We start from the raw sequence: 27805 nt of genomic DNA, 5'->3' as shown, positions 1-27805 counted from the left end.
CCCCTTGAAAACATTTTGGTCTAGTGAGATACCACTTTTTAAGTTAACTGATTGAAACTAATTAAAGAAAAAAACAACTTTAGTCCACTTTTAGGGAAAATGCAGATTTTTTAGGGGTGTTTATTATTTCAAAGGCAAGGGCAGTTTGTGTCTTATACTGTGCTCATGAGAACCCAGAATAAACTGGACCTGAAAAAAGCCAGGCCAGAGGGCTGGAAACATACATGTTATATTTACAGGAATTGTGGCTCAATTCCCTTCATCGTCTTTCAAATCTTGTTTTACCTTGTTTTCCTAACCAATATAGTAGAAGTGACTCTGGGCATTCCATTAAATAGTTGTAATGCTCTTCTGTGACATGAATCCCACAACACGCTGAAAACCCTTGAAAGCACACCACACCTGGAAGGGAACAGGAAAAGCAATATTTTCTCGAAGATGTAGCTTCAGCCCCACCTGCTCCAAGGACAGTGCTTCTTGCAACACCCTGATGGCTTTGCCTTCCTTTCTGTACTTGGGGGGACTAAGTCATTTGACATATTGGCCACATAAGTCCCAGAATGTTGAGGACACCCAGAACAAGGCATATTGTTTTAGTGGAGGCAAGGGTCTCCTTTCAACGGGTGTTTTGAAGTCCCTCCCTTTCTTGTTTTCCTTTTGAGAGATAGTCATCTATAGACATGGCAAATGACAGTGGCTCCAGAAATGTGGCACTGCTCAGAGTGCACATCTGCAAGGGAGAATCACATGTCATTGAACTTTAAAATTTCTATTTCAAAAAGGAAGAGCAGGAAAGCTGCCCTTGACTCTTATTGAGGTTCCCTTTCTTCTGAGCAGTTTCTGTTTGGATTTGGGGGTGGGGCTGGGATATTTGGGGAGTGGACCCTCTTGGGTCTCCCGGACCCAGAATCGATCTGTGGAGAAGGGGGAGGAGGTGCCGCTACAGCCGGGTGGTGACTGTGGAGGGGCTGATTGCTTATGAAGCCTCATCCAGTTCTGATTAGAAAACAGTTAAGTCAGTGGGGAAAACCATGACTTGCTCAGTGCCTGTTTCCTCTTCCTCTCTCCTTCCCTCCCTCTCTTCTTTTCTTTAGTCCTTTTCTCCCCATAATTTGCCCTGTAGCAGTATTTGGATTTATAAGCATTTTCCTGTCACTCAACCTGAGACTGGTGTGGAAGAATGAGACACTGGTTCATCTTAGAGTCCATTAAGAAAAATCTTAAGATTCAGTGTTTATAGTCAGTAGAATTTACATTTTCTCCAAATAATCAATGGCTAGATCCCCATTTTGGCTGGTAGGTACATTGCCGCTCTGGGGGGTTTTTATTGATAAGAGAGAATGAAATATTTTGCCAGGTATCCAAATCTGTCTGCAAAGCTGAAATACTTATTCAGACAAAAAGGGACTGTGTGACAACCCTGAGAAAGGCCTCACAAGAGGCAGCCTGGTGTATGTTCATGGGAGGCATTATTAATGCCATTATACTAATCCTAAGAGGTACAGTAAATTGATCTTTGCTAATCTTTGCTACCTTGTAGTAAAATAGAGAGTTTAGAGCAAAACTAGTGTAAGAAAATACATCCCACAGGATTTATGTTAAATAGTCATTCGCATTATTGTTTTAAGCAAATTACATACACACTAGCAATATTTTCTTCCAAGCCGGGAACTTGATCATTCAGCATTTAGATAAGGAAATGAGTATGATTTTGGATACATGTTCTATGGAAATAGTAAGTAATGGACTTCACTAGCCTGCAGTGTAGTTTGGGGTTCAGAACAAAACATGAATGCAAATAGAAATTTAAAATGTGGGACTTTGAAGAAACCATGTATGTGGCTGAAAGATTTGCTTGTGAATGGAGGCCCAGACATGTTCATTTGTAGTTCTAACTTCAGTGTCGCTTGCATTCCTGGAAAGTTCTGTTCTGTCACTTCCTCTGCAAATTTATGTAGATGGATTTCTTTGGCTCTGACAGTTTCTTCCAAACCTTTTCTACATTCTTCTAGGGTCTTTGCTTATATACAAGGGACTTGAGCCAGGATGGTTAGATTTCAGGTTAACAAAAAGAAACACTTTTATTGTCAATATTAATGGCAAACCTCAGTTTTTACAAGGCTTGAGTTTAGCAGCATGAGCAGATCAAAAGCAGCTTGGCTTGATTTCTCAATATTCTCTGGAGCTTAGACAATTAACTGCAATTTTGCTTCTAACGAAACAACACAAAAAAAGTTACAGAAATGTTGAAGGTAGTCTGTGGGCAGAGATTTTGTTTTACCTGTGTACAATATAACAGAATCTAATAAATTTCTCTACTGAACTTGAATTGAGTTTTAGAGGAAAACTCCTTAAAATGTTGTCTGAGCTGTGTCCTCATTTGCAATGCCACGAGCCTGCTGAATTCAGCGTGTGCATTCCACTCTTGCCTTTCTGGCTGGGTAAGGATCCGGCAGACTGAGGTCTCTCTGGTAATTTGGGTACACCGAGTCTCCAGTTAATGATAGATAATCAGCCTTTGGGTCATTCGGTCATTCTCTTATTACAACCCCCTCCTGCTCTCTCTGATCTCCTTTCAAACTAAATTTCACACAAACAAATAAAGCAAGACAGGGACAAGTTCTAAAAAAAAAGGGAGAGGGGGAAATATTAGAAACTCCTGATACAGAACTCTAAACAAGGCAAGGCAAGCTAAAAGAGGATAGGAAAGAACATCTTATCAAAATGAACATGTTGTGTACAAAACATTAAAAGAAAAGGCTCTGGTTTCTGTTAAAGTGACAGAAAATTAAAATAAAAATAATTGCAGACAGAAAAGCTATAAACAGAGAAGGCAGGACGCTTGCTGGAAATGCGCAGCGTGGAGGGCTACTTTGTTGTTACAGATTATATATCCGCACTGTGATTGGGGAGGTGCTATTTTGTTCCATTTTTCAGAAGAGAATGGTTTTCTTTTGAATACTGTGTGAGTGCCCACTTCAGTTAACACAGGCCCAAACCTCGAGGAACAAAAAATGGAATTGCATTCTGCTTGCAAAGCATCCAACTTCAAACGGAGCCATTGGTTGTGTACAAAAAAGCAGAACTTCTTTCAGAACACGTTTGGAGACTTCACTAAATTGGAGTGACTGATGGTTCTTTGTTTTGCTGACAGAAGGTGCAAATCATTCATGGGGAAGTACCACCGAAACCAGTCCTCCCCACTCCCTGGGGGTCTTCCTCTCCCAGTCTGCATCTGCCTGTGACTCCAGAAAGACCAACTTCAGATTGACCAAGGTACGCCCTAGACCAGATCCCTGCGGTAAAAGTGACAATGCATGGCTCTACAAGTTAGGGTCTCTGGTGAGAGCACCTCTAGTGCCATTTTCCTGTCTCTGCCCTTGACAGCTCCCTTTGGCCTAAGTCCAGGGCTCCTGAAGGGTCCAAGTCTACCTGCTGCTGTCCGCTCTCAAGCCCCAAGTGTTCAGTCCTGAGAGGGAATGGACTTTGGCTGAGTATGTGATCAACCCACAGTCTCCAGATGAGAGGGGCAGCCAGGAGATGGCAGCAGGTGTTGAAAGTGTGACTCCCCGTTTTGTCCCCAACTGTGGGTCTGGCACCCCTTGCCTCACTAGTGTCGCTGGCAAACACCCCATCTCTCTCTCACGTTGGGGAATCCACATTTCTTTGTTTCGTCTAGGCTCAGCCTAAATGCCACTTCCTCCAGGAAGCCTTTCCAGATACTGCTTCTCCTCTTTCTCTTGCCCCCTCCGCTGCTCCCGCTTACGTTCTTTGTGACAGATCTCTGGGCACCCGTGTGCCACCTCCTGCGACTGTAGGCTCCTTGGCAGCCCGATCCGTGCATTGCACCGGGAAGGTGGTTAAGCAGCCCGGGTAAAGGGACGACTTAGAGAATTCGGGTGCGTGCCCCAGTTGCAATCCGGTTGTTTTCCTTTATGTTGAAACCGATTTCAGCTGGCGGAGGAGTTGAAAGTCGTTTACCAGGGGCGGCCCTCCATGCCCACGCCGTCGTCCGGACCCGTCGGGCCTGCTTGGGGCGCCTGGGCCGGAGGCGGACGTGAGCGTGGGAGGTCCGGCCCGGCCTGCCCGGGCACCCACTCCCGGCGCCCCGAGCTCTGCAGGCGGGGCGGCGCAGGGCCACCCTGGGCTTCCCGCCGGCCGGCCGAGGGATACCGGGCGAGCTGCTCGGTGCCCTCGAGCCTCAACCTCCCCATCTGAGCAGTGGGACAAGGACCCAGCGGGGCGCACAGACGAGACCAACGCGCGCAACGGCGGGACGCCAGACGCGGCTGCGCGCAGGCAGTGTTCACGTGTTGTCCCTCCCCGCCCCTCCGTTCCTTCCCCTCCCTTCCCGCCGCCCGGGGCCCTGCCCGGCCAGGTGTGCCCGCCCCGCCCCGCCGCCCTGCGGACATCGCGGGACGCCGCGGCCCGGGCCCCGGCTAGGCCGCCGGCTTCCAGCCGCGGCGACGGCTGCTGGCCGCCCTCCCACGCCCTGGAACCCCGGTTTGCTGCCCGCAGCTCCGCCGGTCCGGCGCCGGGAGGCCGGCCCGGAGAGGGCCCGCGCGGTGACCCCGGCTCCGCGGGCACTGTCCGCGCAGGGCGGGCGGGAAGGGGTTAACGGCCCGCCGCGCCTCCCTCCCGAGTCCCAGTAGGGGACCCTCGCCGCTATTTCCGACGTTTCCTCAATCGAGTGCCTTTAAATAGAGCTGCGCAAACACGGCGGCGAGAGCGCGGTCTCGTCCCGCCCGAGGCCGGTCCGATATTCCAGCCGTGTTTGCTTTGCAATTAGGGGCTGGCCTGGCCGCGCGGCCACCCGGCGACTCGGCTCGGCTCCGCAGCCGCCTCCCGCGGGCGCTCGGGCGGCCTGGGCCGCGACCCGCGGGCCGCGGGGGGAGGGCGGGGAGGGGGAGGGGGCCGGCGCGGGGGGAGGGGGCTGGAGGGAGGGGGAGGGGCCGGCCCGGGGGGAGGGGGCCAGAGGGAGGAGGAGGGGAGGGGACCGAAGGGGAGGGGCCAGCGAGGGAGGGGGCCGGAGGGGGAGGGGATCGGAGGGCACCTGAGGGGGCCGGCGCAGGGGCGGGGAGGAGGAGCGGTGCGACCCACGCAAGGCCGTGTGACAGGGGGCAGACTTTCTGGCTCCCAGGTACTTACCAGGTACATACAAGAATACATGGCAAGATGCACACATGGAAACCGGCGTGTGTACCTTCCTCCTCCTGCCTGCATACCCCTCCCCCCCAGCCGTCCGCTTTCTTCCATCTCCGTTACATTTTTCTTCAGTGTCCACCGGCGGCTAACCGGGCCCCTGCTCCCTCGCTGCGACACTGCGACACTGCGACACTGCTAGCGTGATTGGTTACATTTTCCGTAGCTGTTTATTCTTGTTTGACTTTTTGCGCAAAGTCCCTTTACATCCGCCGCAGGAAGGGTAAGGCTACGAGCCTGTGCGGGCTCCTGCAGGCCCGCGGCTGCCCCGCCCACCTGCCCCTACGGCCTGGGGACCCTCTGCGGCGTCAGTCCTGCCGGCCCACCTGCCCCTACGGCCTGGGGACCCTCTGCGGCGTCAGTCCTGCCCCTGCCCACCTGCCCCTACGGCCCGGGGACCCTCTGCGGCGTCAGTCCTGCCGGCCCACCTGCCCTTACGGCCTGGGGACCCTCTGCGGCGTCAGTCCTGCCGGCCCACCTGCCCCTACGGCCTGGGGACCCTCTGCGGCGTCAGTCCTGCCGGCCCACCTGCCCCTACGGCCTGGGGACCCTCTGCGGCGTCAGTCCTGCCGGCCCACCTGCCCTTACGGCCTGGGGACCCTCTGCGGCGTCAGTCCTGCCCGCCCACCTGCCTTTACGGCCTGGGGACCCTCTGCGGCGTCAGTCCTGCCGGCCCACCTGCCCTTACGGCCTGGGGACCCTCTGCGGCGTCAGTCCTGCCGGCCCACCTGCCCCTACGGCCTGGGGACCCTCTGCGGCGTCAGTCCTGCCCCCGCCCACCTGCCCTTACGGCCTGAGGACCCTCTGCGGCGTCAGTCCTGCCGGCCCACCTGCCCTTACGGCCTGGGGACCCTCTGCGGCGTCAGTCCTGCCGGCCCACCTGCCCCTACGGCCTGGGGACCCTCTGCGGCGTCAGTCCTGCCCGCCCACCTGCCTTTACGGCCTGGGGACCCTCTGCGGCGTCAGTCCTGCCGGCCCACCTGCCCTTACGGCCTGAGGACCCTCTGCGGCGTCAGTCCTGCCGGCCCACCTGCCCCTACGGCCTGGGGACCCTCTGCGGCGTCAGTCCTGCCCCCGCCCACCTGCCCTTACGGCCTGAGGACCCTCTGCGGCGTCAGTCCTGCCGGCCCACCTGCCCTTACGGCCTGGGGACCCTCTGCGGCGTCAGTCCTGCCGGCCCACCTGCCCCTACGGCCTGGGGACCCTCTGCGGCGTCAGTCCTGCCCGCCCACCTGCCTTTACGGCCTGGGGACCCTCTGCGGCGTCAGTCCTGCCGGCCCACCTGCCCCTACGGCCTGGGGACCCTCTGCGGCGTCAGTCCTGCCCGCCCACCTGCCCCTACGGCCTGGGGACCCTCTGCGGCGTCAGTCCTGCCCGGCCCACCTGCCCCTACGGCCTGGGGACCCTCTGCGGCGTCAGTCCTGCCGGCCCACCTGCCCCTACGGCCTGGGGACCCTCTGCGGCGTCAGTCCTGCCGGCCCACCTGCCCCTACGGCCTGGGGACCCTCTGCGGCGTCAGTCCTGCCGGCCCACCTGCCCCTACGGCCTGGGGACCCTCTGCGGCGTCAGTCCTGCCGGCCCACCTGCCCCTACGGCCTGGGGACCCTCTGCGGCGTCAGTCCTGCCGGCCCACCTGCCCTTACGGCCTGGGGACCCTCTGCGGCGTCAGTCCTGCCGGCCCACCTGCCCCTACGGCCTGGGGACCCTCTGCGGCGTCAGTCCTGCCGGCCCACCTGCCCTTACGGCCTGGGGACCCTCTGCGGCGTCAGTCCTGCCGGCCCACCTGCCCTTACGGCCTGGGGACCCTCTGCGGCGTCAGTCCTGCCGGCCCACCTGCCCCTACGGCCTGGGGACCCTCTGCGGCGTCAGTCCGGCCCAGCGTGCACCAGCAGCACAGTAGTTAACGCAAGGGGGTTTAAGCCTTGTATTTCACAGACAATTAAATCTTAGCCGCCGTTGAACAAAATTGTAATATTTACTCTGCTCTATGTTGAGGAGCACTTTTAGAGTAAAAAAAACAAATACTACGTTTCAAAAAGAAAATATGATAATAAATCTCTTTTTATGGATTCTCTCTGCATAAGTGGAAACAACATGATTTAAATCCCTAATACGCCCCCCCCCCCTTCAGGAACAGCTGAAGTTACACAGATACTGTCTTAACACACGCACTTTGTCTCTGGGGAGAGGCACCTGCCTTTGTTACATTCAATTTAAGTTTCTTAGGTTTCACACCCTACCTTGCCCCGTACAATATGCAACAAGGATTATCAAATACTCAGGCCTTGGACGGGAAGCCTATTTTTTTTTTCACATAGATCCAAGAAAGATGGGCATGGCTTGGGTAATTATTTGATGAAGTCTCATTACTTTCTAAATGAATACCCATTTTCCTTTCATGTGGACTTCTGAAGGAGATGGGAAGTTGAGGCAGAGAAATATTTTTACGAGACTCTGGAGTATATATTAAAATGTACTTCTTTCTTGTTTAAAAATGTGCAAGGTATGGACCTACACTTGTTTGCTGGTGGTCATAAAATAAATTCATAGCCATTGTGGCCAATAAGCAGTCCCTTTACTCTTTAAAAGGTTTTGGTTTATAATCCCACCTGGATTGTATCTTTACTATTCTGTATCACCCTCCTGTGATATGTTGGTTCTCAGTCTTATTTAAAGCAAACCTCAAAAATGATAGTTTCATAAATTTGTGCAATGACAGAGCCACAGAATAACAATATCTTAAGTCCATAGAGCCATGTGTACTCATGTATATCTCTCAGTTTTCTAGCTAACTGATTGCTTTAGTATTTCAAGAAATAGGAAGCAGTAGCTAGAAAGGGTACTATTTCATAAGAATTCTATTTTCATCAAAAAGATTGGTCTGGCACATTACTCAATGCACAAATTATAATATTACTTTCATGTGTGTTAATCTGTTTAGTATTAAAACTGCTGTAGTATCTTAATGATTAACATGTTTTGCCATGCCACTTTCAAATGGATGCTCTCAAATAATTATGAAGATTTTGATGCTAATCCCACATTAAGTGAACAACTATAAAAATGACCTAAAAACATTATTATTCTCATATAAATGCCAACAAACACAATTGTAGAGGGAGCACAATTACTTTTTATCTGACATTATCCCATAAGGATATGGCTACATTCATTTCTTTTAAAATCAGAGCAGTTTTCAATTACTTCTCAAAAGGCTTTTTTTCAACACAGCATTTTGCAATGCTCATAAACCATAGCAACTTTATACTGACAGATATATATTTTTCTACATTATTATTCATTAGCCTCTTTGCAAACTCACTAAAATAGAATAATATTAAAAATTTCAACATATAGAGAACAATTATTAGGTTCTACATATTTATTTAGGTAAGCCAATGCTATTAAAATTAAAAACATGTGCCTGGCATATAAATGCTTCTTTAGGAATTCTCTTTTGAATGCATAGTTATTATTTTTTAAACCAACTCAGATTTTCAAATACTGATTTTTCACTCTGAACAGGCATCGCATTGTTTTAAACAGTAGCTCCTGGAAAAATACCGTCTTTAGTATTTTAGACTTTCAAACAACGATTGGAATTGGATAAATGCTTTCAGCTGGGAGCACTTTCCTAATACTTTTGTAGGTAATAGGATTCTCTATTTGTGTTGGGTGACAAACGGACAGTGCCCTGGACAGACTGCCTGCCGACCCTCTGCAGAATCTACCAAAGCATGGAATTTTTCCATGAGATTGTGGTCCATCTAAAAAAAATCCAGTAAAATGGGAAATCAGAGAAAGTGAATAGTGAGTGCTTTTCTAACTGCAGGTATGAAGTGATGGCTTAAAGAGGTTTACAAAAAAATAAGATAGGAATAATCCAGAAACACAAAATCTGAAAAAGAAAGTTTGGTTAGGTGCTGTCTTGAATAGGCATTGGAGTGAGGAGTTGGATCCACATAACCAAATGGATTGTCTTTTGTTTTCTTCAGTTCAGTGACTTTTAAAATTGTTTTTCGCTGGATGAAGAAGCCCATCCAAGGAAATAAATATAAATTCTTGTATATGAGAAAATACTAGCTACTGCGATTTTTAACAATGGGCGAAAATATAAGGACCTTTTATCACTATCCTATTGTTCTTTCTAATGAATGAATGGTATACAACAATTGCTGTCAAAAAGCATTGAATTTTTTTTCAAACTGGGCTTAAATTGGAGTAGTAAAGTGTATCTGTGAGATGATTTCCACAAACTCTGACTTGTAGAGAAAAAAATAAAAAAGCTTTTTCTGGAAGAAACCAGGCAATTTAACTGTTATTAATGTGGGATAAACAAAGCCGGAAACTGCTTCCTTACCTTCCCAGTAATTCTACTTTTCCAAACATTTTAAGTTATTCAAGTAGAGATGATGTCAGGAACGAAATTACAGAATCTAATCAAATGACTATTTTTGCTTCATTACAAAATTTACGTATTATACCGGGCTGTTGACTTGCTTTGTTGTTTGAACACTGAATTTTTCTTTTTTCAGATAGAGCGAGATTTAATAAAGTACTTATAAAGATAAATATGATTGTTCATAAAAATAAAATAGTCATGGTCACAGAGTGGCATTTGAGTCTGTGTGACGTAAACTGTGTTGTAAATTATAATGCCTTTAAAATCATGACCTAGGTACTTATAATGGGGACATCTTAGAAGAGAAACTCATGAATCCTCGATGTACACTGCCAAGAACACAATTGTGTAGGGGAACTTGCTCTCGGAAGCATTTCTCCAGAGACATTGCTATTGTCTTTTGTCTCTCCAATACTTCCACTTGCTGTGTTTTACTATTAATCCAACGTCACAGATTTAAGTGCAGCTCACTGGGCTTTTCCCTGCTTAAAAACGTTAACATCAGATGGTACTAATATAGCTACATTAACGATTGAAAAGTTCACTCTACTGTTCTTGTGATTTTTCTTCTCATTGGTAACTACCTGAATATTTGGAAGTAACTGGATCACATCCTTTCTCTCATTGCCTTGGATGGTAGAAGTTTTAACTTATAACCTCAGATACGGCTGAGTAAATAGTAAGCTATATCCAGTTTGCTATTTATGCTGGGCTACACGTTGGAAAGGATTTAAAGCAATTGTTTCAAGAAGATAAATCTTTCAAAATCTCCTTATTAAAACAATTCCTGTAGATACCATTGTAAGTTACTTTTGATGTTTATTACAAAATCGATGATGTGCTCTGGTAAATGTTATCCCGGGAGGAAACAAAATGACAGTTAGAATGTGACAAGCTTTAAAAATTCATTTTATTGTAAAGAAATCTTAATAATGATATTCCATAAAGTTATTATTATATATGCAAAGGTGCATAACACAGTGACTAAGAGCAGTGTCCTTGGAGTCAAAGGGAGAGTTTTGAACCTTGACCACAACAGTTATCAGCTGTATTTAACCATTCTCTGCTTGAGTCACCACATCTGTAAAAAAGTGGATAATAATTGTAGGCTCTGTCATGTTGTCGTGATGAACATTTAGTGAGGCAATTCACATGAGGCTCTTAGTAGACGGTCTGGCACAGAGTAAGTGCTTAATAAATGTCAGCTGTTCTCTCTGGCACATAGCTCTGCACTGTTAGAGTGGCATGCCACAGTTACCTTTCTGAGAGCCACTAAGTGTGGGGCTGTTGACAGCCCACGGGTTTCTTGGAGATTTCCAGGAGGAGCCTGCATTGGTTTCCAGACCTCAGGGTTGACAAGGTGCAGGCCATGGCTTCTGGCTGTGTCTAGAGGCTCTAGAAAGATATGGGTAGATGGCCCCAGTGACAGCAACCCGGTGACTGTCACACTGTCAGTGGCAATCCAGCTTTATGCCGTATTTCTCATGCCTGGTGTGGTCTAGTGGTGCCTGGCACAGAGGTCTAAGGCGAGGAAAATAACCCCCTAAAGAAACAGGATACCCACTGTTTTTATCGTGCACCCCAGTAGTAAAACATTTTAAGTGTATTTATTTGCAAATTTTATATCTGCACTCCTTTACTGATATATTTTGTATATTATAACCCTGTGCAAAAAATACACTAGAAGAGGCTAAGATAAAAAAGAAGAATTAGACGATAGATCTAAATATCCTAAGCTGAGATTCCGCATCGTCAGCGGTGGGCGCGAACCCACATTTCAAGTGCTCCAGGCGGTTTTAAAGATACTTTGGTTTATTTACCGTCGGGTTCACGTCGCCAGGGTTCCGCCTTGTGTGTGGCTGACCAGGGCTGTCTGCTACACGCGGGGGCGGCGTGGGTTCTGCCGTTTCCCCGTGGACGGTGTGTGCCTGCGTTCTCTGAACGGTCCTCTCCAGGCAAAGGATTTTTACAGGAATCTTCTTAGGCCCTTTGTCCGTTTGGGGAAGGTGAGTTTAGTTAAAACTGGATCACATAATCTGCTTCCACCTGACTGAACCAGATAAATCATAACACATCTTAGTCCACGCTTGCTTGGGACAGGGCTGCTGCCAGCCTCTCTGTGGTCAAGATCCCCCCTTCCCTGAGGGTGCCTGTGTGCCCAAGGCACCTGCGGACATAGGACCAAGCCGGGGTGTTGGTGCCAGCGGTTACGGCGAATATTAGTGGACTCACTTCTGATTCTTTATATGAAAACAGATGCAGAGAGGGTTTCTAGTATAGTCCTCTGGCCCCCCACTCCTGGGGCACCGCAAGTCATCGTGGGTGGTTCCTGCTGTTTGCCTGCCTTGACCATCTATGGCAGAGTGAAAGAGACTGCCACAGGTGTGCTGGGCTTTGTTCTCTAGGGCTTGCCTCGCTCTGTTTACCACGGGGTGCTGTAGCTCTTCGTTGCTTGCAAGTGGCTTTCACGCACTTCTTTCACTTGAACTCACTGGGCATTTGTGGGTAGCAGGTAGGGCGGGTGGGATTCTGTCCCTCCTGCAGATGGAGGAGATGGACCATCAGTGGCTGTCACCGGAGATGGGGAATAATCCCCCACGTCCACACAGCAGCAGAGCTGGGTTTGAACTTGGTTTTGAAAGCGACATCATGCTGTTTCTGTTCCCTCCTGTTAAAAGACTTTCAAAATAGTATTCATATTCGTCTGACCTGAGGGGAGACAGTGCTATAAAACCAAACAATTGGTGCTGGGAATAGATTCAGAGGAATCAGTTATATTAGAATAAATAAGAATCAAATAGAGTAATGTGCAGGGAGGGAATTACTTACTGAGCACCTATTGTATTCTATGTCCTTTACGCACATCATCCCTTTAAATAGTTCTTGGAGGGGTGGGTTTTACATATAAAAAGTTTGAGGTTCAGAGATGTTAAGTAATCTTTCTGAGGTGCACAGCATTGACGTTGTGGAGTTTAAACCAAAGGGAGCTGACATTAAAAACACATTTTAAAAAAATTTCCAGGTGATGTTAAAAAACCAAAATGTATTAAATTTGGAAGTCTTGCTGCCAGTTTCTGTCTCAAATTGGAACTCTGGCTTTGACTAAAAATCAACCACGACAACACCAAATGCTGACGAGGATGTGGAGAAAGTGGATCACTCATACGCTGCTAGTGGGAATGCAAGATAGCACAGTCTCTGGAAGACAGTTTGAGTTTGACTAAACTTGCAACTACTATGTGACTCAGCAGTTGTAACCCTGAGCATTTATTCCTGAAAAATGAAGACTTAAGATCACACGGAAACCTGTGCATGAATGCTTGTAGCATCTTTATTTATAATAGCCCCAAACTGGAAACAACCCAGATGTCCTTCAATGGGTAGACAAATGGTTAACCATTTGGTTGCATTCTGTATGGTTCCACTTATGTAACATTCTTGAAATGACAAAATTGTGGAAATTAATTTTCCACAAGATGAGTGGCTACCAGGAGTTAAGGAGCAGGGGGAGTGGAAGGGAAGTGAGTGTAGCTATAAAAGGGCAACAAAAAGAATCCTTGTGACAATAAAAATGTTCTGTGCTTAGCTCTGCCAACGTCAATGTCCTGGTTGTGATGCTGTACTGTATTTTTGCAGGATGTTACCATTGGAAGAAACTGGGTTAAGGGCATGTGGGATCTCTCTCTTAATTCCTTATAACTGCCTGAGAACCTACAATTATCTCAAAATAAAAACCTTAATAAAAATGTCAAGTGATCTTCCGGGGGGGGGGGTTCAGTTCCATGCTTTTGATAACTGATCTGACGATAGGAAAAGGACGGAATTGAGAACTTAGGAGTTGCAAGCTCTGAGACTGATCTTCACCACACGACACAAACTCTCTGAATTATTTTTCTCTCTGATTTTTATTATGAACTGTTGTGCATTCTGCTTGATATTTTTTGGGGGGGATGCCACTTATCTCTCATAGGACTTCTGTTTTACATAGGATTTTAAAATCCATCGGCTGACTGATTTATACATTAGAAGATGAAGCTAGGATACATTAGATCCAATTGTCACAATTTATTTTAAAAGTCAGTTGGAGTTTTTACCTTTCTTGTCCCTTCTTCCTGTCTTCACTTCCTTCTTTTTTCTCCTTATTTTATTTGAACCTATATTTCCTCATATTGTACTGTTTAGTCTAAAACCCAGTGAGCATATTGTTGGTTCAATGAGTAGTGTCACTCTTGAAATGAGAAATATAAAGATATATTGAGTCTCCACACATCCCATGCTTGCATTATGTTTGGGTGTTCTTATTTGTGGAGAGGAGTAGTAGAGAATTTTAATTGTTATTTTAAAAATTTTGCTGATGATTTGTTGAGAAGATAAAGGAACACACTAATGTCACAGAGGGCTGGTCTTGACTTTCCCCGCCACCAGGGCAGGCAGAGGGCCCTGTGCAAACCCCCGCCGGTGCCGGAGAGTGATTCAGCCATTGCAGAGGAGCTGCCGTCCTGACAAATAGGGGTTAAATTGTGAGAATTTCAGGACATATTTTGGGGAAGGATTAAATAAATCAGGGGACGTGCTGACAGCAAATAGTATCTTTGAGTGGCTGATGTGAAACACAGAATCAGAGAATTGAGATGAATCCCAGGTGGTGGCTGGGAGCTGGAAAAAGTCCCAATGAGTTGGCTGACGGAGTCTAGGTTTCGGTGCAGCATGGTTAGACAGTCTGTAGGCGATGACTTACTAATTGTTTGCCTAAGAAAAGATTATATGCTACATACAATGGCGAAATTAAGCATGTTAATCTGGGGAACATTTTATTTAAGTGATTTCTCCAAGACTACGGTTAGAAGGTCCTAGGACTGCTTCAAGAAACTTGACAGTGCATCACATTCTTAGCTATCAGAATGAAAAGGAATTTTCAAAATTCCAGCAATGCAATTAAGCTCTTATGTTCTCACCATGGTGAATGATGAACTTTGCTCAGGGATGCCATCGGTGGATGTGGAAACGAAGCCTTTTCACTCCTCTGGCTGGCAGTGGACTGAGAGGTGTCAGGAAGGGAGCTGGGGCCGCAGGGAACCCCACAGCACACGTGGGCACTTCCAGGTGCTCACGTGCCTTCGCCTTGGACGGCAGGGGCTGTGGAACAGGTGAACGCCGGGGCACGGAAATTTCTAGTTCCACGTCTATTTACAAGGCTGTATCATGGTCCACCCACCTCACTTTCTAGTTTTCTTAGACCGAACAAAGAAGAAGCAAAAAACAAAAACAATCGAAATTCCAAAACTAATGACGATGCAAGCAACGCTTTCGTATGAACTAAAACAAAAATTGGGTTTATGAGGTCGGCTTGAAGTCAGGAAGAAAAATGATAAACTTTTGAGGGGAAGAAAGACATCATCAAAGCCAAGAGGAGCTCAAAGTGGGGTTTAATAGCAGCTATCATGTTGCGCCCGGGCCGGCCGCTTCTGATGCAGCTGTTTCGTTTTAAGATGTTCCCGTTCCTGTTCCCCTCCCAGGGCCCTGCGCGGTGACCCGAGCGCACACAGCCAGGCACTCGGGCCACCCCAGAAAACTGTAACCCCCTCCGAGAGGGACTGCGGGGGCAGGGGAAACGGAAACGATGAAACCCAAGATAGCGTTTAGCTGGAGCGGCGTGTGAGGGCTGGCCGGCCCGTCGAGCAGTCAGCAAGAGGGACGAGTCTCCTCCGACCTGTGAACATCGCGCTGACGGGATTTTGTGCAAGTGATGCAGGCGTAGGGAAGTTATTTTTTATGTTTCGTAGCAATGGGCCTTCGGTAATAATTCGGACACAATTTTTTCTTTAATACTTTATGGCAAGAATAGTGATCAGTATAGTTCTCTCACTCTGCAGAATCTTTGCAAGCATCACAAAACGTTAGGCGTTTTGGATAATTCATTTTATTGAGTGGTGAGTTGCCCGTCTTTTCATTCACAAAAGGAGAATAACTGGTTATAGGGACAAACATTTGCACAGGGCGACGGACACCTATAGGACTGCATGAAGTTCTGGAAATTGATCAAGGCTCACCCTCCAGCAGGAATTAGAGGTCATGATGATGATGATGATATTAATGCTAATAATGCTAATACTAGCACATACTATGTGTCAGGCCCTGTTCCAAGTGCATCTCTCGTATTATTTATTCTTCACAATTACTAAGAGGCCGTTACTATCCCTATTTTATAGACAAGAAACTGAGAGACAGAGAAGTGACTAGCGCCACAGCGTAACACGGGCAGGTGCACAACCCATGCAGACGGGCTCCTTAGTGTGCTCTCCGGCCCACTATCATTACCCACACGCCACGTGTTTATTGAGCGTCTAGCGCACGAAAGACATCAGGCTGCATGCATGCAATACTTTAGAGAGGCCAGGCAGGCGTCTCTGCCTTCTTTGAGCTTATAGCTTGTTGGGCACAAGGGCTAGTGACTTACTGCATAGAGCATTTGACGTTGTTAGAAGGTATCAGTGGGCCGGGCACGGTGGCTCACGCCTGTAATCCTAGCACTCTGGGAGGCCGAGGCGGGTGGATTGCTCGAGGTCAGGAGTTCAAAACCAGCCTGAGCAAGAGGGAGACCCCGTCTCTACTATAAATAGAAAGAAATTAATTGGCCAACTAATATATATATATATATATATATATATATATATATATATATATAAAATTAGCCGGGCATGGTGGCGCATGCCTGTAGTCCCAGCTACTCGGGAGGCTGAGGCAGAAGGATTGCTCGAGCCCAGGAGTTTGAGGTTGCTGTGAGCTAGGCTGACGCCACGGCACTCACTCTAGCCTGGGTAACAAAGCGAGACTCTGTCTCAAAAAAAAAAAAAAAAGAAAAAAAGAAGGCATCAGTGACTATTTGCATGGCACGTTGATTTTGATATGAGCTCCTTCGTGAAAATAGGGAGCCCGGGCCCCCGCACAGCCATGGCTGTCGTCTTCCTTCTGGTCCCCCTCCGAGTGGGTAGGAAGGTTGGGTCCCTTAAATGTGAAGCCCCGATGTCAGGCTCCTTCACTGTCTTCTGTTGCGTGTCTCGGGTTACAGCTATGTGAGCAGGTTTCCCACCTGGGTGTGATGGTGCCAGTAATAACAGGTGTCACCATACACGGTGGCAGGTGGCAGTGGCAGTAGGGGTGAGAGTTGGGGGGCGGGTGATCTCCTTTTTGCTTTGCTTTGACGCATAGCCGTACAACTCAGGAATATGACCCTGGGCTCACCACGTCAGGGATGGCTTCAGGAGGGATTTGGGAGATAGCCCCAGTGGCTTTCTTCCTTTATACAAAGGAAGGTTCAAGCTACTTCTTCCGAAGATATAGTCACATCGGTTATCTTTGACCTCCACCTACCCGATTCTGTCTGGATCTTCTGAAAATTTTAAGGCTGTTTCTTTCCGGGTTTCGAACTCAGAATTAAGTAGAATCAACTGCGTGAGGTAGAGCCGAGCTTAGTTTTTGAGAATTTTTGTTTGAATTTTTTGTCTTGAATGTTTTGTCTTGAATTTCACCTAGGATGTCCTCTAGGGAATGCCACTGTATGGTTATGGGTTGGGATTCCAAGTTTAGTTGATTGGGATGTAATTATTCCTTCTTCAACAAATGTTGGTTGAGATCTAAAATAAAGTCAGCTTGAGGTCTAGAGTTAGTTGATTTTCTTAAAAATTCTAAAAATGAAAATCCTAACTTTAGATTCATATTGAGAATAAAAAAGGATATATAGGTAATTCAAAGATTTTTCAGGAAAAAAGTATTATTGTATTATTTACTCTGCTCTAGAGGGGAATATTCAATTCAAAAACACACTGATATGCATAAATACATTTGGTAATGAGACAACATAATTTTTATGAGAACTTATCGGACCACAAACATTGAGATCCATCCCCTTCTGGACGAGCAAAATATCAGGGTTTTATTTCTACTAATGAAAACGGAATGACACGTGTGTGCAGAGTGAGTCCATGGTTGAAGGCCCAGTGGCTTAGGAGCTGTGTTCTGTGGTTTTTGCCACTTGCCTGTGATTAAACCCTGCAGAATAGGGTCTGTCCCCATGTATTTGGCTCTTGAAGAAAACTAGTAAAGTGATATTGAATGAATGATCCAGTTTCTCAAACGGGTGGACTATTGGCCTAACACCTTCCTAACTTGGAGCTGTCAACATGTTTAGTTTGGTTCTAATGGGAGATAGGCTGGAGAAGGGAAAAGTTTTGTAGGAAGGGTTATGTAATATTAATAAGAACCACATTCTGTTTGGTGTTCTCCCAAATTATGTTTTTTAACTTCCTAAGAAATTGAACCATTCGAAAATAACAAATCCTCCTTTTCTGTGGCCCACAAATAATCAACATTTTGAACTATAGAAAAAAAGTTTTGTGCTAAAGATATCCCCACCTTCAGCTCAGCTTTATTTGCTGGTGCTGATTTATAGGTGAAAGCACCACTTCATATTTTTTCCAAGCATCAAAGTCCTAATGTGTTTTACAAATACTCACAAGTGCTTAAAATCCGTGAACCTTTGTATTTGTATTTTTTTATTCTTCTATAAGTATGTATTTGAATTGGTTAAACAGATGGCTTTCTAATTTTGGGGGGAAAACCTGCTAAGAATATTCACCTCAAGATGGAGAACTCATAGGTTAAATTTCATTCTGGAGTGCACTTTTACAACCAGGTAATTAACCTTTGAAAATGAGAGTACTTGAAGGAAACAGGGAAAATCTTAGCAAGATGATCTAACACTGGTGTGGTAGACTTTTCAGAAGCAGAGATGCTCTAGAATTTTAATAATTAAAAGCTTTAAAATATTTTTTAAAACATAATTTTCAAAGCTTTCCAATTTTCTCCCTTTATTACAATAAGTTTAGGAGGTAAATACTCCAAGGACTGTTTCTTTATTACAACAGGGCTTAGTAGAAAGGTTTCTGGTGGGAAGGTGGGGTGGCCGCATGAATGAGTTGGTGTGTGCTGCTTGAGCGCCTATGGCATACGGAAGTCCCTTCCATGCTTGCGAAGGGACACAGCAATTTACAACATGTAGAATCTACCCTCAGTGAGCTTTCCATTCAGTTAGGCTGAGAAGCAGTGGATTGATGAAAAGTTAAAAGGAACAACAGAAAGGAACAACAGCTGGAGAGCTGAGGCAGTCCATGATTGTCACCCAAGACCCTTAATTAGTAACACCAAGTTAAAGGAATGAGGGACCCCTATGGGTTGGAGGGGGCAGCAATATCCCTGTCATTGAAGCTTGTGCTAAACTTTGAGAGACAAAGCAGGTCTTTTTTTTGAGACAGAGTCTCACTCTGTTGCCCAGGCTAGAGTGAGTGCCGTGGTGTCAACCTAGCTCACAGCAACCTCAAACTCCTGGGCTCAAGTGATCCTCCTGCCTCAGCCTCCCGAGTAGCTGGGACTACAGGCATGCGCCACCATGCCCGGCTAATTTTTTTGTATATATTTTTAGTTGGCCAATTAATTTCTTTCTATTTATAGTAAAGACGGGGTCTCAGTCTTGCTCAGGCTGGTTTCGAACTCCTGACCTCGAGCAGTCCACACGCCTCAACCTCCCAGAGTGCTAGGATTATAGGCGTGAGCCACCGCGCCCAGCCGACAAAGCAGTTTTGGAGACAGAATTTGGAGAGACGAAGGGAGAAGACTTCCCGGGAAGGGAGAAGAACCTTGGAGCCAGACAGATTTGGGTTCAAATCTTGGTTTCATTGTTGTCCAGCGGTGCAATCTTGGGAAGTTAATCAGCTTTGTTGAAGGTCTTCTGTAAAATGGATGTAATAGTGACTACTCTTTTAGGATTGAGAGAACATCTGTAAAGTGGTGCATTATAAGCACTCAGTAAGTGATAATCCCCTCCGTTGGAGAGAACACCCTCAGCGAGCTTGGAAGGAGACAGCCAGCGCTCATGGGGCGACCAGGAGACCAGTGTTTGTGGAGGGAAGGGTTCAGGAAGAGAAGCGGACGGAGGCACTGTGGAAAGGTAAAACAGGATGGGCTTCAGTCATTCACTTGTTTCCTCTTTTAATAATTTACTGAGCTCTTTTATGTGGGAAGCTCCTATTTCTTTCCTCTCTCCCTCTCCCTCTCCCCCTCTTTCCTTTCCTTTCCTTTCCTTTCCTTTCCTTTCCTTTCCTTTCCTTTCCTTTCCTTTCCTTTCCTTTCCTTTCCTTTCCTTTCCTTTCCTTTCCTTTCCTTTCCTTTCCTTCTTTCTTTTTTTCTTTCTTTCTTTTTCCTTTCCTTTCCTTTCCTTTCCTTTCCTTTCCTTTCCTTTCCTTTCCTTTTTCCTTTTTCCTTTCTTTTTCCTTTCCCCTTTCCTTTCCCCTTTCCCCTTTTCCCTTTTCCCTTTTCCCTTTTCCCTTCCCTTCCCTTCCCTTTCCTCTCTCACCCCTCTAAGGCTGATGGGAGGCTCCCGGTTTATGTGAGATGTCCTTTGCTAGGCACAGAGATGCAAAGACAGAGAAAACTTAGCCTTGAATCTCTGTTGGATGTCAAGGCAAGGAATTGGAACTTTATGCTGAAAAGAATTATACCTTTCAAGAGAGGAGGAGTTTGAAAGTAGTGTTTTTGGTAGTTGACATGGAATATAATTCTCATGACCCAAGGTATGAATTCGGTGCTGTCTCCTAGTGGTTGGGGTGAGTGTTGTGCGGGAGGGGTGACCGAGATCCTACTGTAGGTCGTTCCTGATGGAGAGCTCATTCAAATGAGTGCAGAGGAAGGGCTATGCGCTGAACTTCATCTCATCCCCTGAAATAAAATCTCAGCACCGAGACCGCTCATATTGCACTGTGGTTACATAGCTCATCTAATCGATTTTCTGTCCTTGGCGAACATTGCATTGGGCCTACAGTCTGGGTGAGCCTTAGAAGTTGGCACCAGAATAACTGTCTGTCCAGGGCTAAGTAAAAACTTGGGAATCTAGATTTAAGGGACTCTCTGCATGATCATGTGTTCTCTGAGAAGAGATCCCCTTCCTGTTAATAGATCTCTATAACTAGAAGTCCTAAGACAAAGAAATGCACTGGACACTCGCCAAAAGTTCTAGATTAACTGACCGATCGTAGGTATCTTTCCATGAAGCTTTGACCAGATAAACAGCCTCTGTGTCTTCCAACCACACATTTCTTGGCCCTTGTTCTCACCTTGAACTCTGTCAACTACTGTTCTTACCTCTCTACTCCCCGCTTAGTCCAAGGCTCAGTAGGAAACGCATCATACAAGACGTGGACTCTATTTCTTACTGGGAGGTCCTCACACTTGCTGGCCAGCTACTGATTTCAGTGAATGATTTTTTTTTTTTTTTAATTTCAGAGTTGGTACCATACCGAATCATGTTTCAGAATTGAAATAAAATTCCTTTTAACATGATTATATTTTGGTTCCCAGCTTGGAAAATGTCATTAGGGCATGGGGTACAAAGTATTTAATTTACAGGAGGACGTAGCACCCTCCTTTAATGCCTAAGCACCGGTTTTATGCCTGTTGTTCCATATGATTTTATACCTGGCTTTGACACCCACACGCAGACATCTATCTACACAAAGTTCAAATTCTATGCTTGTTGTGGCTGTGTGGCTCAGGTGGTTAGGGCACTGAGCTAATGAGAACAGGGTCACAGGTTCAGCCTCTGTGTGGGCCAGCAAGGTTTGCTTTGTTCCGTGGCCGCAGACCTGGGCCAGCCAGCTGTCTAGCATATGTCTGCCCCGGGTCATAAGAGGACAGGGCAGGGTGTGTGGATGGACGAGAGCAAATCCATCACCACCATTAGGAAAAGCCAAGCCAAGCACATGTCCTGCTAATGGGGGTCAGTAATGTCTCATTTAAATGAGGTCGACATTTTATTGCCTCTTGCTGAGAGGATCTTTTGAACACTGAATTTAAATGTTGTTTTTTTCTTGTGTGCGAATTTATTTCTAATAAATGGAAGGCGGCACAAGACCTCAGATAATTACAGGTTTCCAAGTGTAGATTAATGACTTAAATACTTAAAAACTTGGTATGATATTAAAAAGGAAAGTTCAGTATGGTTATTTAGTTACCTTCCCTCTTAAAATTCGTTTTGGCTAGTGACATAAAATATATTAATTATTCAGAGAGTGGTTGATCATTCTTGCCTTCATTTGCAAATGAAAATGAACTTACTGACAATTAGAACAGTAAATATTAGCAAAAAGCAGGTAGAAGCAATGTCAGTTGAGTCTAAAAATATTTTAAAAAATATACATATATATATATAAAAGCAGGTAGAATTAAGTCTGTACTATTTAAATTTTTGGATGTTACCCAGCCCACACACCCCAGATTTCATTTTTAGGCAAATATGTTCCCCAAATTACATTTTTTTTTTTTTTTTGGAGACAGAGTCTTGCTTTGTTGCCCAGGCTAGAGTGAGTGCCGTGGTGTCAGCCTAGCTCACAGCAGCCTCAATCTCCTGGGCTCAAGCAATCCTCCTGCCTCAGCCTCCCAAGTAGCTGGGAGGAATGCGCCCACCATAGGCGCATATAGGAATGCGCCACCATGCCCGGCTAATTTTTTCTATATATATTAGTTAGCCAATTAACTTATTTCTATTTATAGTGGAGATGCACTCTCACTCTTGCTCAGGCTGGTTTTGAACTCCTGACCTCGAGCAATCCGCCCACCTCGGCCTCCCAGAGTGCTAGGATTACAGGCGTGAGCCACCGCGCCGGCCTACATAATTATTTAGCATAGTTCTCATTAGATTTTAAATAGGATCAAAAGCCCCTTCTTTCTGAAGTGCTGTGTGTGCCTGAGCGGTTCCTGTCACCTGGGCTTTGTGCGTGCAGAAGAGGGCATGGAGAGAGCAGCAGGAGGGCAGAGAATGACACATCGGGGATTCTTTTACAATCCATTCATAAAATACACAGCAATGATAATGGAAATATACATTTGACACTGTTTTGAATAGGTCGTACATTCATAAAAAAAAAGGGTATGTTGCGAAATCTTTTGCCTCCCCTTCCGATCCTCATGTGCCCAATTTTACCTCCCTGGCATAGCCATTTTGTGAACATGTTCAGAATTTGTTTATGCCAATAGATCTGATATTCTCCTCTCTTTTCGTGCAAAAAGTTGACACACTATAAATATTGTTTTTAGTCTTGCTTTTTTCCCTACTTAACAATATATCCTGTAAATCTTTGCAAATGCGCAAAGTAGACTCATTTTCAAAAGTGAATGCTATTATACCAATGACTTGTACTACAAGTTATTTATCTAGTCCCTATTGATGGACCTCGATATAGTGTGTGATATTTTCTATTACAGAAAACAATGGAACGAATTACTTTGCACTGCATTGTGTAGAAAGCATTCTCCTTCTTCTAACATTTGCATATCATTCCACTGAATGGCTGTGTCTTAATTTATTTCACTAGTTCCCCCGTTGATGGACACTGAGTTTCCAATCTTTTATTTTTATAGACAATGAGATAATGAATAACATTATACATGCATTATCTTACATATATACAAGTAAATGTATAGGATTAACACCCAGAGGTCTGATTTTTAGGTAAACATGGAAATTTTAATGAAGTAAAAGTCATCAAACACTAAACCTCACATTATACAGTGAAATATTTTCATTTCCAAGCTCCCTTTATGGCTGTCTTAATATTTTTCTCCTTGTAGAATATAAATTGCTTTTATTTTTTTCACTTGACACTATAATATAGACATTAACATTTGAAAAACATGAATTGTTAAGCTATAAGAAGAACTTAAGAAGTTTGGAGAAGTCCAACAAAGACACTTCAGTGGCTGTGACAGGGGCTTATGAGTGGCCTTTAGTTAGTACATGCGCCAAGTTAAAACTAGAGAAGTCTGCATAGCCTAATTGAGATGATAGAAAACGACGTGAATGGGAAGTGTGAACCCATAGTAACTGTTCGAGTGAAATGTTTGTTGTAAATGATATTTTTCAGTTATGGATAATTTTCAGTTATGCTTATGATTAGCTTTGGGGAAAGTGGGGGAAACCCTTCTGCTGCTGAGTTAGAAATATTATAAGAAAACAAGTGCTCATAATGATTAACATTGGCATGCACAATTTCAAAAATTTACTATGTCCAGATAATTTTATTTGAACCCAATTAAGTATGGCGTTAGGAATCGTAGCAATGATTTCAAATGAAGAAGCAATGAGTAGAAAATAAGGTACGGCTCAGGGAATGCGACCATGGAGTACCTTCCTATCCATCAACAACAGGTGCTAGTGGTTAACATCGTTGCTGGACATTTACTGTTATTTGTGACTGGTACGGCCTGTCCCTTTAAAGAAAGGGGATTTAAGTAGGTCATGGATGAGAAACTGGATAAAGGTGGGACACTGTGAGACCTGGGTTGTTTTGGGGCCATAGCGATCAGATTCTGTATAAAATATTCATTCATTCCTAAATCCGTTCATTTTCCTTATTGATTCATCCATTCCCTGTCAGATTACATATTTATTTGGCTCCCCGTATGTTACTCATTGTGCTGAAATACTGGAAAATATGAGCACGAGGTACAGGTCATATCTTACAGTCTTGCAGGAGAATTAAGAAATGGACAGGCTGCCTCAGAGTGCGTAGCAAGGACCTCAAGAATGATATAAAGCGTTGTGGCAGGTCTGAGGAGGAAGACGTTGCCTTCGATAGGTAAGAGATGACAGTGTTTGTCCTGGAGCACAAGACAAATAAGCAACAAAAGCACAATGTAAGCCGGGCACGGTGGCTCACGCCTGTAATCCTAGCACTCTGGGAGGCTGAGGCGGGAGGATCGCTTAAGGTTGGAAGTTCGAAACCAGCCTGAGCAAGAGCGAGACCCCGTCTCTTCTAAAAATAGAAACAAATTAATTGGCCAGCTAAAAATATATAGAAAAAATTAGTCGAGCATGGTGGCACATGCCTGTAGTCCTAGCTACTCAAGAGGCTGAGGCCGGAGGATCGCTTGAGCCCAGGAGTCTGAGGCTGCTGTGAGCTAGGCTGATGCCAAGGCACTCTAGCCAGGGCAACAGAGTGAGACTCTGTCTCAAAAAACAAACAAAAAATCCCCAATGTAATAGATTTTACTGCAGGGAGCCCGCCTTTCCTCTGGGCAGGGCTGATACTTCACACGCTTGCAAAAGCTGGTTCCATGTTGTCCACCGGGGCTGGGTGGGCTGTTGGGCAGGGGGTTTCGGTGTTTCTCTGCATGCACATGAGGGGCAGAGTGCCTCAGCTGTTGCTAATGACCCGAAGGATCTTTCTTTCATGGTTTATTTGATCCCCTCCTTTTCTGTGTATTTTGGTGAACTTAGCTACTGCCTTGTCGGGCGGTCCCAAGCCTCAGCAAATCGCCATGTAGCTTTTGCATGTTCGATGGCGCGAGCTGAGGCGAGGCAGCACGGTTCCGGGCAGTTGAGGCATCTCTCTTATGCAGCCTCTTTCAACTACCGTTCTGACCGCCATTGCTAAGCCGCCGTGGCTGCATCTGGGAGCAGTTCTTCCCAGCGTTGCCGCAGCGTGACTGTGGGAGGGATCTTGATGAATTCGGGCCTAGGGAGGAGCATGGGAGGAAGGAGAAATCATCTAAAAGTGGAAGAGACAGGACAAGTGAAGACAGGCACAGGCTCCTGTTTTTCAGCTTGCTGCTGTAATCATGATACTCGTTGCTATATTTTTTCCGAGAAAAAGGAGCATTTGTAAGTGACTGTCACGTTCAAAAAAATGTGCTTGTTGCATTTGTAATCCATGAATTATGAGTACTAAAAGTGGCAATGAAATAGGAGTCATATACTTACTAAAACTTAATTGGATCTGTTGGCAGCACACCCTTAGAAGGACAGCTGTGATATTTAAGATACCATTTACACCCGTTCTGTCCTAACTTTTGGTCATGTTAGAAATGTTCCATTGAACAATACAGGAGCCATTAGTCACATGTAGCTATTAAGAACTTGATGTGGAGCTAGTTCAAATGAGAAAATGAATTTTCAATTTTGTTAATAATTAATTTCAGCTCATTTTAATTTGAATTTAAATGGCCCCATGTGAGTTAAGTGACTATCATATTGGACAGTGCAGCTCTAAGTGAGGTGCTGAATGTGTTGAATCAGACCACTTAAGAGCTGGAGTAGATCTTCAAGTTTGCTCAGATGGGCACTTTGACTTTACAAATGGCGGAACTGGAGCTCAGAAGGTGAGACACCTCGTCCAAGGGCACGTGGATAGTGATTAGCAGAGTTACAACCTGAAGTTCTGATGTCCTGACTCCCAGCCTGGGGGGCTCTTGCCCCCACCATGCTGTCTCCTCAGTTATGACAGCAGGGCTGGGGCTGGACCCAGTTGAAGATGGTTGGTTGGTAGATTAAGTAAGACCAAGCTTAGCCCTTCAAGCCAACCAACCAGCCAAGAGATATTTGCTGGACTGGGTGCCAGCCATGGAGATGGGGAGGGAGTGGGGGCTGCAAAATGGCATAAAGAACTCACGACACATTGAGGACAATAGGATGGACATGGATCATGTGTATTTCCCAAATGGATTTCCCAAGTGGACTCATCTATCTATCTATCTATCTATCTATCTATCTATCTATCTATCTATCTATCTATCTGGTTTGAGGGGCTTCTGGAGCTATATATATCTATGTGGCTGTCACTGGTCCAAGGTACTCCCAATGGACCAGGTGAGCAAACCCCAGACAGGGCTATGGATATGTAGAAAGGTCACCATTGGTGAGTGGTCAAGAGGAGCTTCAGGGAGAATACAAGGCTTGACCTATATTAAAATATCTAACACAGAAAGTGAAAGATGACATTAATGTCATTCAGACTTAACAGTGGTTGATATGGAGCAAACTTTGGATCCACAGTTGGTCCTGTATTCCTACTTTCTGTATTAAATATACATGTTTATTTATTCACCACGACCAGCTATATTATCCCTAGAGTTTTAAAATGTGCAAAGAAATGGGTTTGTTTCACGATTATTTTCCTGTGGAACAGTAATTGCATAGAATTATTAGTGTTAAAGTTGCGTTGTTAGATTACGGTAAGGTAAGTGGTCGTAGAAGACCATGTCTTTAAATCAGGAGAAAAGTGCTGGCTGTTGTTATCCTGCAGGCAGAGCCAGGGATCAAACCCGCACTTGGCTCTCTGGAGTCCTAACCTAGTACTGCATGACCGTATCTCCAGAGGTTTTTTCCCCCTGGGAGGCAAAACAAATGAGACCCAAGTGCTCAATAGAACATTCCAAAGAGTCAACAGAGATAAATGGAAAGTGTTAGACACATAATTGTGTTTGGGAAAGGAGACATAAATAGAAGAAAAGCGGGGAATGAAAAGCCATCTATTGTCTATACTTGAAATCCCCATTGTGAATGTTTCCTACATTTTTTTGTTTTACTGTTATTATAAAGGTAATATATACTTACTGTATTCATCTGGGAAAGTAAATAAAAAATAAAAATGCAACTAAAAGACACTCTCAATCTCACTCAGAGATAACCATTGTCAATCTTTCTTTTCCTTCTTTGCAAACACCCAGTTTTAAATGTGTAGATAGTTAATAGTGCATAGAGCTTTGTATGAACATTTTTCATTTACACTTAAATGAGTTTTGAATGGCAAATTTTTTGAGGGAAGAGCTTTTGCTAGGAAAGCCTGTACAAGGTGGGAAAGCCATGCCATGTTTTCTGCCTCTGTAAGTTTTTAAGGACGGTAGTAAATTATGTCTCATAATCAGTTGTTAGTGAGCTCCAAGTTTTCTTTGTTGGAATACTTTGGTAAGGGGGTCACGTCATCTAGCTTGGTAGCTTATTCAAGGACTAGCTGTTGATTTGAAGTGCCCTTCAATCTGCTTCAAATGCTGCTTGTGCCCACACTTGAGCCACCAGAGGCTTACTGGTAATTTAGAAATCCTGGGTGCCGTCAGTTGGCCCGGGCCAGGAATCTCCTGCTGTCTCCTTTGCCTACAGAGATTCAGTTTGGTCTGAGGGGCGTCTGGAATAGACTGCAAGAATCATGTTCTTTTTTTCAGTGAAACAAATTTATGCAATCATGTTGCATTTATTATATGGGCTTCTCCCATGCTATGTAAATGGCTGAGAAAAACTTCGCATATTGTTTCCTTCCGTCCCCAGAAGGGATCCCTAGCTTGGCAGTTTGGTAACGTTTTAGTGTTTGTTTCTGCTGC

General features: G+C 45.3%; 1 long non-coding RNA gene across 1 annotated transcript in view; it reads left to right on the top strand.

Annotated features, from left to right (window-relative positions):
- The window catches only part of LOC105874648 (uncharacterized), a 29992-nt gene extending 3062 nt beyond the window's left edge, over positions 1–26930 (top strand). The window contains exon 3 of the long non-coding RNA XR_012923317.1: positions 26826–26930. This is a non-coding gene — a long non-coding RNA (uncharacterized LOC105874648). The remainder of the gene's footprint in view (positions 1–26825) is intronic.
- Positions 26931–27805: the final 875 nt, after the last annotated feature.

The sequence above is a fragment of the Microcebus murinus genome, chromosome 15, assembly GCF_040939455.1.
Source record: "Microcebus murinus isolate Inina chromosome 15, M.murinus_Inina_mat1.0, whole genome shotgun sequence".
NCBI lineage: Eukaryota > Metazoa > Chordata > Mammalia > Primates > Cheirogaleidae > Microcebus > Microcebus murinus.
Note: the sequence above shows the minus strand (reverse complement) of the source record. Positions and strands in the feature narration are given on the sequence as shown.